Source organism: Pavona decussata, unplaced genomic scaffold, assembly GCF_977016875.1.
Source record: "Pavona decussata unplaced genomic scaffold, jaPavDecu1.1 SCAFFOLD_64, whole genome shotgun sequence".
Taxonomy (NCBI): domain Eukaryota; kingdom Metazoa; phylum Cnidaria; class Anthozoa; order Scleractinia; family Agariciidae; genus Pavona; species Pavona decussata.
In genome coordinates, this window is record NW_028145484.1 from 6,324,424 (window position 1) to 6,335,900 (window position 11,477).

Genomic DNA, 11,477 nt, shown 5'->3' on the forward strand with positions numbered 1-11,477 from the left:
TTTAGGCCTTTTTTTTTTGCGGTGAAAGCTCATTACATCATTTTGGCCAGAGCACGCAGCCATGGATTTTTCTCGATCTTCTTGTACTCCAGCTAATTACCCTCGCGCTCACGGTAATTGCGGATGTATTGTTATTGTTTGGCTTCGTCGTCCCCCATACAACCAAGCCAACCGCTGGTTTCTAGTTTAATGTTTAGCAATATGAGCTTATTTAAGGCAGCTTTGACAATTATGATTGAGGACGTTAACAACATTCCCACCATTTTAACTGAAAATCTAGTGCCTGAAGGCACTGTACCAACCAGCTCAGCTTTTGTAAGTACCAGAAATACAAGTCCGCTAATAATCCGCCAGTTCCATGTTGTCGTCCGTCAAGTGCTCGCACCCGTAGGGGAACGTTTGGCAGGTGCTTTATTCCATTACCCATTTACTATACACCAGTGGTACATTTTGTAATCGGGATTGATTGACAGCGTTTAATGTTTAGAATCCCTGGTAGCCTGGAAGGACTTGACAATGTTTGTCTGGCCAGGAGTGGAGACAGGCGGTCGAATCTCATGGGGAACGTTTTGGCGGAAACTTTACACTTTGCACTCTGCATTCTTGTTTGCCGCGCTTGGTGTGGTATCCGTAGTTTTTAGGCCCTCCGACACAAACTCCAAGATGTAATCACCTCCTCTATCTCGTTCGTAAAGTCGTCCAGTTAATCCTCGAGGACAGGATCGGGCAGTGAAGACGATGGACGAAGATCACTGAGTCGGTTTAGTAGTCCCCGTACAAACGCAAACGGGCACACACAGCATTGTAGTGAAATACGCCAAAAAGATGTTGAGGTTGGGCGAGATGTGATCGTCCACCACCCAATGTTTGTAATAGATTTCGATGTGGCTATCATGCAAAGAGCTGATATAACGTCACGACAAGTCCAACAACTAGTAACAGTAAAGGAGACAGGGTTTTCATTTGAGACCGGAGGCCGGACGTTTCGTCCGGTCGTTTGCCATTCCACGTCCGGTACTTTGAGACCAATATTGGCGATATTTTTACTACTGTATTATATATTTTTCTTACTAAGGCATCTCATGGACATACTGACTAGAGGATAACAGAATAATGATAAGCCAATGAAAATTCTGTTGTTGCCATTCTCCCTCCCCCTCCCCCTACCAACTGACCATTTTCATTCAGTAATTTACTTTTTACAGAGAATTTTAGTGAGCGCTAGCATTGCCTAGGAAACTGTTTCCTTGGTTCCAGAAACGCTGGAAATGGCGTTTCTGAGTAATTCTATTTTAAAAATTTCCTGGGGGAGCATGCCCCCAGACCCCCCTAGGTGCTTGCGCCTTCCACACTCGCGAGGTGCCTTACGGCGCCTAGAAAACATTCACGTCCGATGCTTTCAAATGTCCGCTACTTTACAAAACAGTTGAAAACCCTGAGGAGATCGTCAAGTCTTAATGGGTGACTTACCGAACTTGTCCAAGATTCAATTGAGCATCATCTTGGCCAGCGCTCGCAGACCCGAGGAGTCCTTAATGCTACCATACTGCAAACGGATCTCCTTCTTCAAGAAGACTCTTTGAAGCGCTACAAGTCCCTGACGAAAACGGAGACGGTAATCTAGGGGACAATGGTTTTAGGCCTAATTTTCATCATAATACTATACAGATTGGTTTTTGGCGTAATTTTCATAATAATAATAATAGACACTTTGGTTTTTGGCCTAATTTTCATCATAACGCTATACACGTTGGCTTTTGGCCTAATTTTGATCAAAATACTATATCTAATACGATCCTAATACTACAGACTTAGACCAAGACCCATAGTGTATAGTACTAAGGTAAAAATAAAGCCAAAATCCGAAGTCTACAGCATTACGATGAAAATTAGAACAAAATCCATAGTCTATAGTATTAGGAAGAAAATTAGGCTAAAAATCATAGTGTATAGTATTAGAATGAAATTCAGTCCACAATCCACATTGTATAGTATTAGGATGAAAATTAAACCAAAATCCATAGTTTACAGTATCAGGACGAAACTTAGTCCAAAATCCATAGTTAATAGTATTATGATCAAAATTATGCCAAAATCCATAGCGTATTAAGTATCAAGACAAATATTATGCCAAAATTCATAGTGTATAGCATTAGGATTAAAACTAGACCAAAATCCATAGTGTGTTATATTAGGAAGACAATTAGGCCAAACACCATAGTGTATAGTATTAGATTAGAATGAAAAGCATGTCAAGATCAACAGTCTATAGTATTAGTATGCAACTTACGCGAAAATCGATAGTCTATAGAATTAGGACAAAAATTAAGTCAAAATCCATAGTCTATAGCATTAGGATGAAAATTAGGGCAAAATCCTTAGTCCATAGTATTAGGATTAAAATTAGGCCAAAATCAACAGTATCAGGATGAAAGTTAGGCCAATATCCATAGCCTATACTACGAGGTAAAAAGTTAGGCCAAAATCCATAGTGTGTAGTTGAAGAATGAAAATCAGGAAAAAATCCACAGTGGAAGGTTATTAGGATGAAAATTATTCCAAAATCAATACTGAATAGTATTAGGATAAAAATTGGGCTAAACTCCATAGTGTATAGTATTAGAACGACGAAAATTAGGCAAAAATCCATAGTGTACAGTATAAGGATGAAAAATAGGCCAATATCCATAGTCTGTAGTATTCACAAGGAAATTAGACATAAATCTGTAGTGTATAGTATTAGGATGAAAATTAGGTGAAAAGCCATTGTGTAGAGCATTGGCATGAAAATTTGACCAAAATTCATAGTGTATTGTATTAGGATGAGAATTAGGCCAAAATCCATGGACTTTAACCGTAGGTTGCAAATTAGGCGAAAATCCTTAGGCTACAGTACTAGAATGAAAACTAGACGAAAAACCACAATTTCAAGTATTAGGAGGAAAATAAGGCCAAAATCCATAGTGTATAGTATTAGGGTTAAAATTATGCCAAAATCCATGGTGTATAGTATTAGTTTAAACATTAGGCCAAAATCCATAGTCTACATAAAAATTAGGAAAACTCGAAAGTGTATAGTATTCTGACCAAAATTAGAAAAAAATCCATAGTTTTTGGTATTAGTATGAAATTTAGGTAAAAAACCAAGAGTGCGTAGTTTTAGAAAGAAAATTACGCCAAAATCCATAGGATTAAAATTAGGCCAAAATCGATAGTGTATCCCCAAGGATCTCGGCATGTCAAAAAACGTCCTTGGAAATCATTTTAAAGTGCAAATAACGCCCTGAAAAAAAAAAATTTCTCCTTAACTCTCCCCCTGACTTCATCTTTTGTGGGCAAATTCTTGGTCCCTTGTCTCTTGGTAGGCATACAAAGTGTCTCAGGGAACGTTTCCGGACATACTGACACAATTGGAATCATTAAAAAGAATATTTGTATTTCGCCCAAAAATCGACTTTTTCAAACGGTAAGTTGAACGTTTTGGTCAAAACAGACAAAAATTTGAAGTCGATATTTTTTACTTGTTGATGTCCCTAGGAATCTCGGCGTGGCGTAGAACTCCATTTCGAATCATTTCTAAGTGCAAATAACACCCTGAAAAAGAATTTTCTGTTTAACTAGCACTCTCACCCTGACTTCATCTGCTGTGGGCTATTTCTTTGTCCCTAGCCCCTTGGGAGGCCTAAAAAGTGTCTCAGGGGACGTTCTTGGACACACTGATTCGATTGAAAGCTTTTAAAAGAATATTTGTATTTCGTCCAAAAATTGGCATTTTCTAAGGGGTTAGTCCAGGGTTTTTAGTAAAAAATGGCTAATTTTTAAAGTCTGCATTTCTCACTTGTTTATGTCCCTAGGGATCTTAAAGTGTCGCAAAACGCCCTTGGGAATCATTTTTAAGTGCAAATAACGCCCTGACAAAGAACTTTCTGTTAAACTCTTACCCTGACTTCATCTTTTGTAGGCTATTTCTTTGTCGTTGGCCTATTGGGAGGCCTACAAAGTGTCTCATGGGACGGTTTTGGACACACTGATTCCATTGGAAGCTTTTAAAAGAATACTTGTATTTCGTCCAAAAATCGACTTTTTTCTAAGGGGTTAGTCCACGGTTTTTGGTCAAAAATGGCCAAATTTTGAAGTCTGCATTTTTCACTTGCTTATGTCCCTAGGGATCTCAGAGTGTCGAAAAACGCCCTTGGGAATCTTTTTTAAGTGCAAATAATGCCCTGATAAAAAAATTTATGTTTTCTCTCACCCTGACTTCATCTTTTGTGGGCTAATTTTCGGTCCCTAGCCCCTTGGGAGGCCTAAAAAAGGTCTCAGAGGACGTTCTGGGACAAACTTTTTCCATTTTAAGCTTTTAAAAGAATATTTGTATTTCGTCTAAAAATTGACTTTTTTCTAAGGGGTTAGTCCAGGGTTTTTGGTCAAAAATGGCCAAATTTTGAAGTCTGCATTTTTCGCTTGTTTATGTCCCTAGGAATCTCAGAGTGTGGCAAAACGCTCTTGGGAATCATTTTTAATATCAAATAACGCCCTGAAAAAGAAATTTCTGTTAAACTATCACCCTGACTTCATCTTTTGTGGGCTATTTCTTGGTCCCTTGTCTCTTGGTAGGCATACAAAGTGTCTCAGGGTACGTTTCCGGACATACTGACACAATTAGAATCATTAAAAAAAATATTTGTATTTCGCCCAAAAATCGACTTTTTCAAACGGTAAGTTAAACGTTTTGGTCAAAACAGACAAAAATTTGAAGTAGATATTTTTTACTTGTTCATCTCGGCTTTTGTGGGCTATTTCTTTGTCCCTGGCTCCTTGGGAGGCCTACAAAGTGTCTCATGGGACGTTTTTGGACACACTGATTCCATTGGAAGCTTTCCAAAAAACATTTGTATTTCGACTGAAAATTGACTTTTTTCTAAGGGGTTAGTCCAGGGTTTTTGGTCAAAAATAACCAAATTTTGAAGTCTGCATTTCTCACTTGTTTTTGTCCCGGGGGATCTCAGAGTGTCGCAGAATGCTCTTGGGAATCATTTTTAATTTCAAATAACGCCCTGACAAAGAATTTTCTGTTAAACTCTCACCCTGACTTCATCTTTTGTGGGCTATTTCGTTGTCCTTGGCCCCTTGGGAAGCCTACAAATTTATCACTTGTTTTTCACTTGTTCTGCATTTTTCACTTGTTTTGAGATCCCTAGGGATCTCAGAGTGTCGCAAAACGCCCTTGGGAATCATTTTTAAGTGCAAATAACGCCCTGACAAGGAATTTTCTGTTAAACTCTCACCCTGAATTCATCTTTTTTGGGCTATTTCTTTGTCCCAGGCTCCTTGGGAGGCCTACAAAGTGTCTTAGGGGACAATTTTGGACACACTGATTCGATTGGAAGCTTTTAAAAGAATAATTGTATTTCGTCTAAAAATCGACCTTTTTCTAAGGGGTTAGTCCAGGGTTTTTAGTCAAAAATGGCCAGATTTTGAAGTCTGCATTTCTCTTTTGTTTATGTCCCTAGGGATCTCAAAGTGTCGCGAAATGCCCTAAGGAATCATTTTCAAGTGCAAATAACGCCCTGACAAGGAATTTTCTGTTGAACTCTCACTATGACTTCATCTTTTGTGGGATATTTCTTTGTCCCTGGCCCCTTGGGAGGCCTACAAAGTGTCACACAGGACGTTTTTAGGCACATTGATTCGGTTGGAAGCTTTTAAAAGAATATTTGTATTTCGTCCAAAAATTGACTTTTTTCTAAGGGGTTAGTCCAGGGTTTTTAGTCAAAAATGGCCAAATTTTGAAGTCTGCAGTTTTCACTTGTTTATGTCCCTAGGGATCTCAGAGTGTGGCAAAACGCTCTTGGGAATCATTTTTAATATCAAATAACGCCCTGACAAAGAATTTTCTGTTAAACTCTCACCATGACTTCATCTTTTGTGGGCTATTTCTTTGTCCCTGGCCTCTTGGGAGGCCTAAAAAGTGTCTCATGGGACGTTTTTGGACACACTGATTCCATTGGAAGCTTTTCAAAAAATATTTGTATTTCGTCTAAAAATTGACTTTTTTCCAAGGGGTTAGTCCAGGGTTTTTGGTCAGTTTTGAAGTCTGCATTTTTCACTTGATTTTATCCCAGGGGTTCTCAGAGTGTCGCAAAATGCTCTTGGGAATCATTTTTAATTTCAAATAACGCCCTGACAAAGAATTTTCTGTTTAACACTCACCCTGACTTCATCTTTTGTGGGCTATTTTGTTGTCCTTGGCCCCTTGGGAGGCCTACTAATTTATCACTTGTTTATCACTTGTTCTGCATTTTTCACTTGTTTTGAGATCCCTAGGGATCTCAGAGTGTCGACAAACGCAATTAGGAATCTTTTTTAAGTGGAAATAACGCCCTGACAAAGAATCTTCTGTTGCACTCTCACCCTGACTTCAGTTTTTGTGGGCTATTTCTTTGTCCCTGGTCCCTTGGGAGGCCAACAAAGTGTCACAGAGGACGCTTTTGGACACACTGATTCGATTGGAAGCTTTTAAAAGAATATTTGTTTTTTGTCTAAAAATGGACTTTTTTGTAAGGGGTTAGTCCAGGGTTTTTGGCCAAAAGTGGCCAAATTTTGAAGTCTGCATTTGTCAGTTGTTTATGTCCCTAGGGATCTCAGAGTGCCGCAAAACGCTCTTGGGAATCTTTTTCAATATCAAATAACGCCCTGACAAAGAAATTTCTGTTAAACACTCACCCTGACTTCATCTTTTAAGGGCTATTTCTTTGTCCCTGGCTCCTTGGGACGCCTACAAAGTGTCTCATGGGACGTTTTTGGACACACTGATTCCATTGGAAGCTTTTCAAAGAATATTTGTATTTGGTCTGAAAATTGACTTTTTTCTAAGCGGTTAGTCCAGGGTTTTTGGTCAAAAATAGCCAAATTTAAAAGTCTGCATTTTTCACTTGTTTATGTCCCTAGGGATCTCAGAGTGTCGCAAACGCCCTTGGGAATCATTTTTAAGCGCAAAACACGGCCTGACAAAGAATTTTCTAGTTACTCTCACCCTTACTAGATTTTTAGTGCGCTATTTTTATGTCCCGAGCCACGTGGGAGGCCTAGAAAGTGTCTCATGGGACGTTCTTGGACACACTGATTCGATTGAAAGCTTTTAAAAGAATATTTGTATTTCGTCCAAAAATTGACATTTTCTAAGGGGTTAGTCCAGGGTTTTTAGTAAAAAATGGCTAATTTTTAAAGTCTGCATTTCTCACTTGTTTATGTCCCCAGGGATCTTAAAGTGTCGCAAAACGCCCTTGGGAATCATTTTTAAGTGCAAATAACGCCCTGACAAAGAATTTTCTGTTAAACTCTCACCCTGACTTCATCTTTTGTGGGCTATTTCTTTGTCGTTGGCCTATTGGGAGGCCTACAAAGTGTCTCATGGGACGTTTTTGGACACACTGATTCCATTGGAAGCTTTTCAAAGAATATTTGTATTTGGTTTTAAAATTGTCTTTTTTCTAAGGGGTTAGTCCAGGGTTTTTGGTCAAAAATAACCAAATTTTACAGTCTGCATTTTTTACTTGATTTTATCCCGGGGGATCTCAGAGTGTCGCAGAATGCTCTTGGGTATCATTTTTAATTTCAAATAACGCCCTGACAAAGAATTTTCTGTTTAACTCTCACCCTGACTTCATCTTTTGTGAGCTATTTTGTTGTCCTTGGCCCCTTGGGAAGCCTACAAATTTATCACTTGTTTTGCATTTTTCACTTGCTTTTCACTTGTTCTGCATTTTTCACTTGTTTTGAGATCCCTAGGGATCTCAGAGTGTCGACAAACGCAATTAGGAATCTTTTTTAAGTGGAAATAACGCCCTGACAAAGAATTTTCTGTTGCACTCTCACCCTGACTTCATTTTTTGTGGGCTATTTCTTTGTCCCTGGTCCCTTGGAAGGGCTACAAAGTGTCACAGAGGACGTTTTTAGACACACACTGATTCGATTGGAAGCTTTAAAAGGAATATTTGTATTTCGTCCAAAAATGGACTTTTTTGTAAGGGGTTAGTCCACGGTTTTTGGCCAAAAGTGGCCAAATTTTGAAGTCTGCATTTTTCTTTTGTTTATGTCCCTACGGATCTTAGATGTCGCAAAACGCCCTTGGGAATCATTTTCAAGTGCAAATAACACCCTGACAAGGAATTTTCTGTTAAACTCTCACCCTGACTTCATCTTTTTTGGGCTATTTCTTTGTCCCAGGCCCCTTGGGAGGCCTACAAAGTGTCTCCGGGGACGTTTTTGGACACACTGATTCCATTGGAAGCTTTTCAAAGAATATTTGTATTTGGTTTTAAAATTGACTTTTTTCTAAGGGGTTAGTCCAGGGTTTTTGGTCAAAAATAGCCAAATTAAAAGTCTGTATTCTTCACTTGTTTATGTATTTAGGGATCTCAGAGTTTCCCAAACGCCTTTGGGAATCATTTTTAAGCGCAAATAACGCCCTGACAAAAAATTTTCTAGTTACTCTCACCCTTACTTCATCTTAAGTGGGCTATTTCTATGTCCCTAGCCCCTTGGGAGGCCTAAAAAGTGTCTCAGGGGACGTTCTTGGACACACTGATTCGATTGAAAGCTTTTAAAAGAATATTTGTATTTCGTCCAAAAATTGACATTTTCTAAGGGGTTAGTCCAGGGTTTTTGGTAAAAAATTGCCAATTTTTAAAGTCTGCATTTCTTACTTGTTTATGTCCCTAGGGATCTCAAAGTGTCGCAAAACGCCCTTGGGAATGATTTTTAATTTCAAATAACGCCCTGACAAAGAACTTTCTGTTAAACTCTCACCCTGACTTCATTTTGTGTGGGCTATTTCTTTGTCCCTGGCCCCTTGGGAGGCCTAGAAAGTGTCTCATGGGACGGTTTTGGACACACTGATTCCATTGGGAGCTTTTAAAAGAATATTTGTATTTCGTCCAAAAATTGCCTTTTTTGTAAGGTGTTAGTCCAGGGTTTTGGGTCAAAAATGGCCAAATTTAAAGTCTGCATTTTTCACTTGTTTATGTCTGTAGGGATCTCAGAGTGTCGCAAAACGCTCTTGGGAATCATTTTCAATTGCAAATAACGCCCTGACAAGGAATTTTCTGTTAAACCCTCACCCTCACTTTATCTTTTGTTGGCTATTTCTTTGTCCCAGTCCCCTTGGGAGGCCTACAAAGTGTCTTAAGGGACGTTTTTGGACACACTGATTCGATTGGAAGCTTTTAAAAGAATATTTGTTTTTCGTCCAAAAACCGACTTTTTTCTAAGGGGTTAGTCCAGAGTTTTTAGTCAAAAATGGCCAAATTTTGAAGTCTGCAGTTTTCACTTGTTTATGTCCCTAGGAATCTCAGAGTGTGGCAAAACGCTCTTGGGAATCATTTTTAATATCAAATAACGCCCTGACAAAGAACTTTCTGTTAAACTCTCACCCTGACTTCATTTTGTGTGGGCTATTTCTTTGTCCCTGGCCCCTTGGGAGGCCTACAAAGTGTCTCATGGGACGGTTTTGGACACACTGATTCCATTGGGAGCTTTGAAAAGAATATTTGTATTTCGTCCAAAAATTGCCTTTTTTGTAAGGTGTTAGTCCAGGGTTTTGGGTCAAAAATGGCCAAATTTAAAGTCTGCATTTTTCACTTGTTTATGTCCCTTGGCATGTCAGAGTGTCGCAAAACGCCCTTGGGAATCATTTTTAAGTGCAAACAAAGCCCTGACAAAGAATTTTTTGTTTAACTCTCACCCTAACTTCATCTTTTGTGGGGTTTTTCTTTGTTCCTGGCAGCTTGGGAGAGCTACAAAGTGTCTCAAGGGACGTTTTTGGACATAGTGATTTGATTGGAAGCTTTTAAAAGAATATTTATATTTTGTCCAAAAATCGACTTTTTTCTAAGGGGTTAGTTCACGGTTTTTTGTTAAAACTATCACCTTGACTTCATCTTTTGTGGGCTATTTCTTGGTCCCTTGTCTCTTGGTAGGCATACAAAGTGTCTCAGGGTACGTTTCCGGACATACTGACACAATTAGAATCATTAAAAAAAATATTTGTATTTCGCCCAAAAATCGACTTTTTCAAACGGTAAGTTAAACGTTTTGGTCAAAACAGACAAAAATTTGAAGTCGATATTTTTTACTTGTTGATCTCGGCTTTTGTGGGCTATTTCTTTGTCCCTGGCTCCTTGGGAGGCCTACAAAGTGTCTCAGGGGACGTTTTTGGACACACTGATTCCATTGGAAGCTTTCCAAAAAACATTTGTATTTCGACTGAAAATTGACTTTTTTCTAAGGGGTTAGTCCAGGGTTTTTGGTCAAAAATAACCAAATTTTGAAGTCTGCATTTTTCACTTGTTTTTGTCCCGGGGGATCTCAGTGTCGCAGAATGCTCTTGGGAATCATTTTTAATTTCAAATAACGCCCTGACAAAGAATTTTCTGTTAAACTCTCACCCTGACTTCATCTTTTGTGGGCTATTTCGTTGTCCTTGGCCCCTTGGGAAGCCTACAAATTTATCACTTGTTTTTCACTTGTTCTGCATTTTTCACTTGTTTATGTCCCTAGGGATCTCAGAGTGTCGCAAAACGCCCTTGGGAATCTTTTTTAAGTGCAAATAACGCCCTGACAAAAAAATTGGGTTTACTTTCACCCTGACTTCATTTTTTGTGGGCTATTTCTTTGTCCCTAGCCCCTTTTGAGGCCTAAAAAGTGTCTCAGGGGACCTTCTTGGACAAACTGAGTCGATTTTAGGCTTTTAAAAGAATATTTGTATTTCGTCCAAAAAAACATTTTTTAAGGGTTTAGTCCACGGTTTTTGGTCAAAAAGGGCCAAATTTTGAAGTCTGCATTTTTTACTTATTTATGTCCCTAGGGATCTCAGAGTGTCGCCAGATGAAGTCACCCTGACTTCATCTTTTGTGGGCTATTTCTTTGTCCTTATCCCCTTTTGAGGCCTAAAAAGTGTCTAAGGAGACGTTTTTGGACACACTGATTCGATTAGAACCTTTTAATAAAATAGTTGTATTTCGTCCAAAAATCGACTTTTTTGTAAGGGGTTAGTCCAGGGTTTTTGATCTAAAATGGCCAAATTTTGAAGTCTGCATTTTTCACTTGTTTATGTCCCTAGGGATCTCAGAGTGTTGCAAAACGCTCTTGGGAATTATTTTTAATATCAAATAACGCCCTGACTAGGAATTTTCTGTTAAACTCTTACCCTGACTTCATCTTTTGTGGGCTATTTCTTTGTCCCTAGCCTCTTGGGAGGCCTACAAAGTGTCTTAGGGGACGTTTTTGGACACTGATTCCATTGGAAGCTTTAAAAAGAATATTTGTATTTTGTCCAAAAATTGACTTTTTTCTAAGAGGTTAGTCCACGGTTTTTTGTCAAAAATGGCCAAATTTTGAAGTCTGCATTTTTCAATTGTTTATTTCCCTAGGGATCTCATGGTGTCGCTAAACGCCCTTGGGAATCATTTTTAATTTCA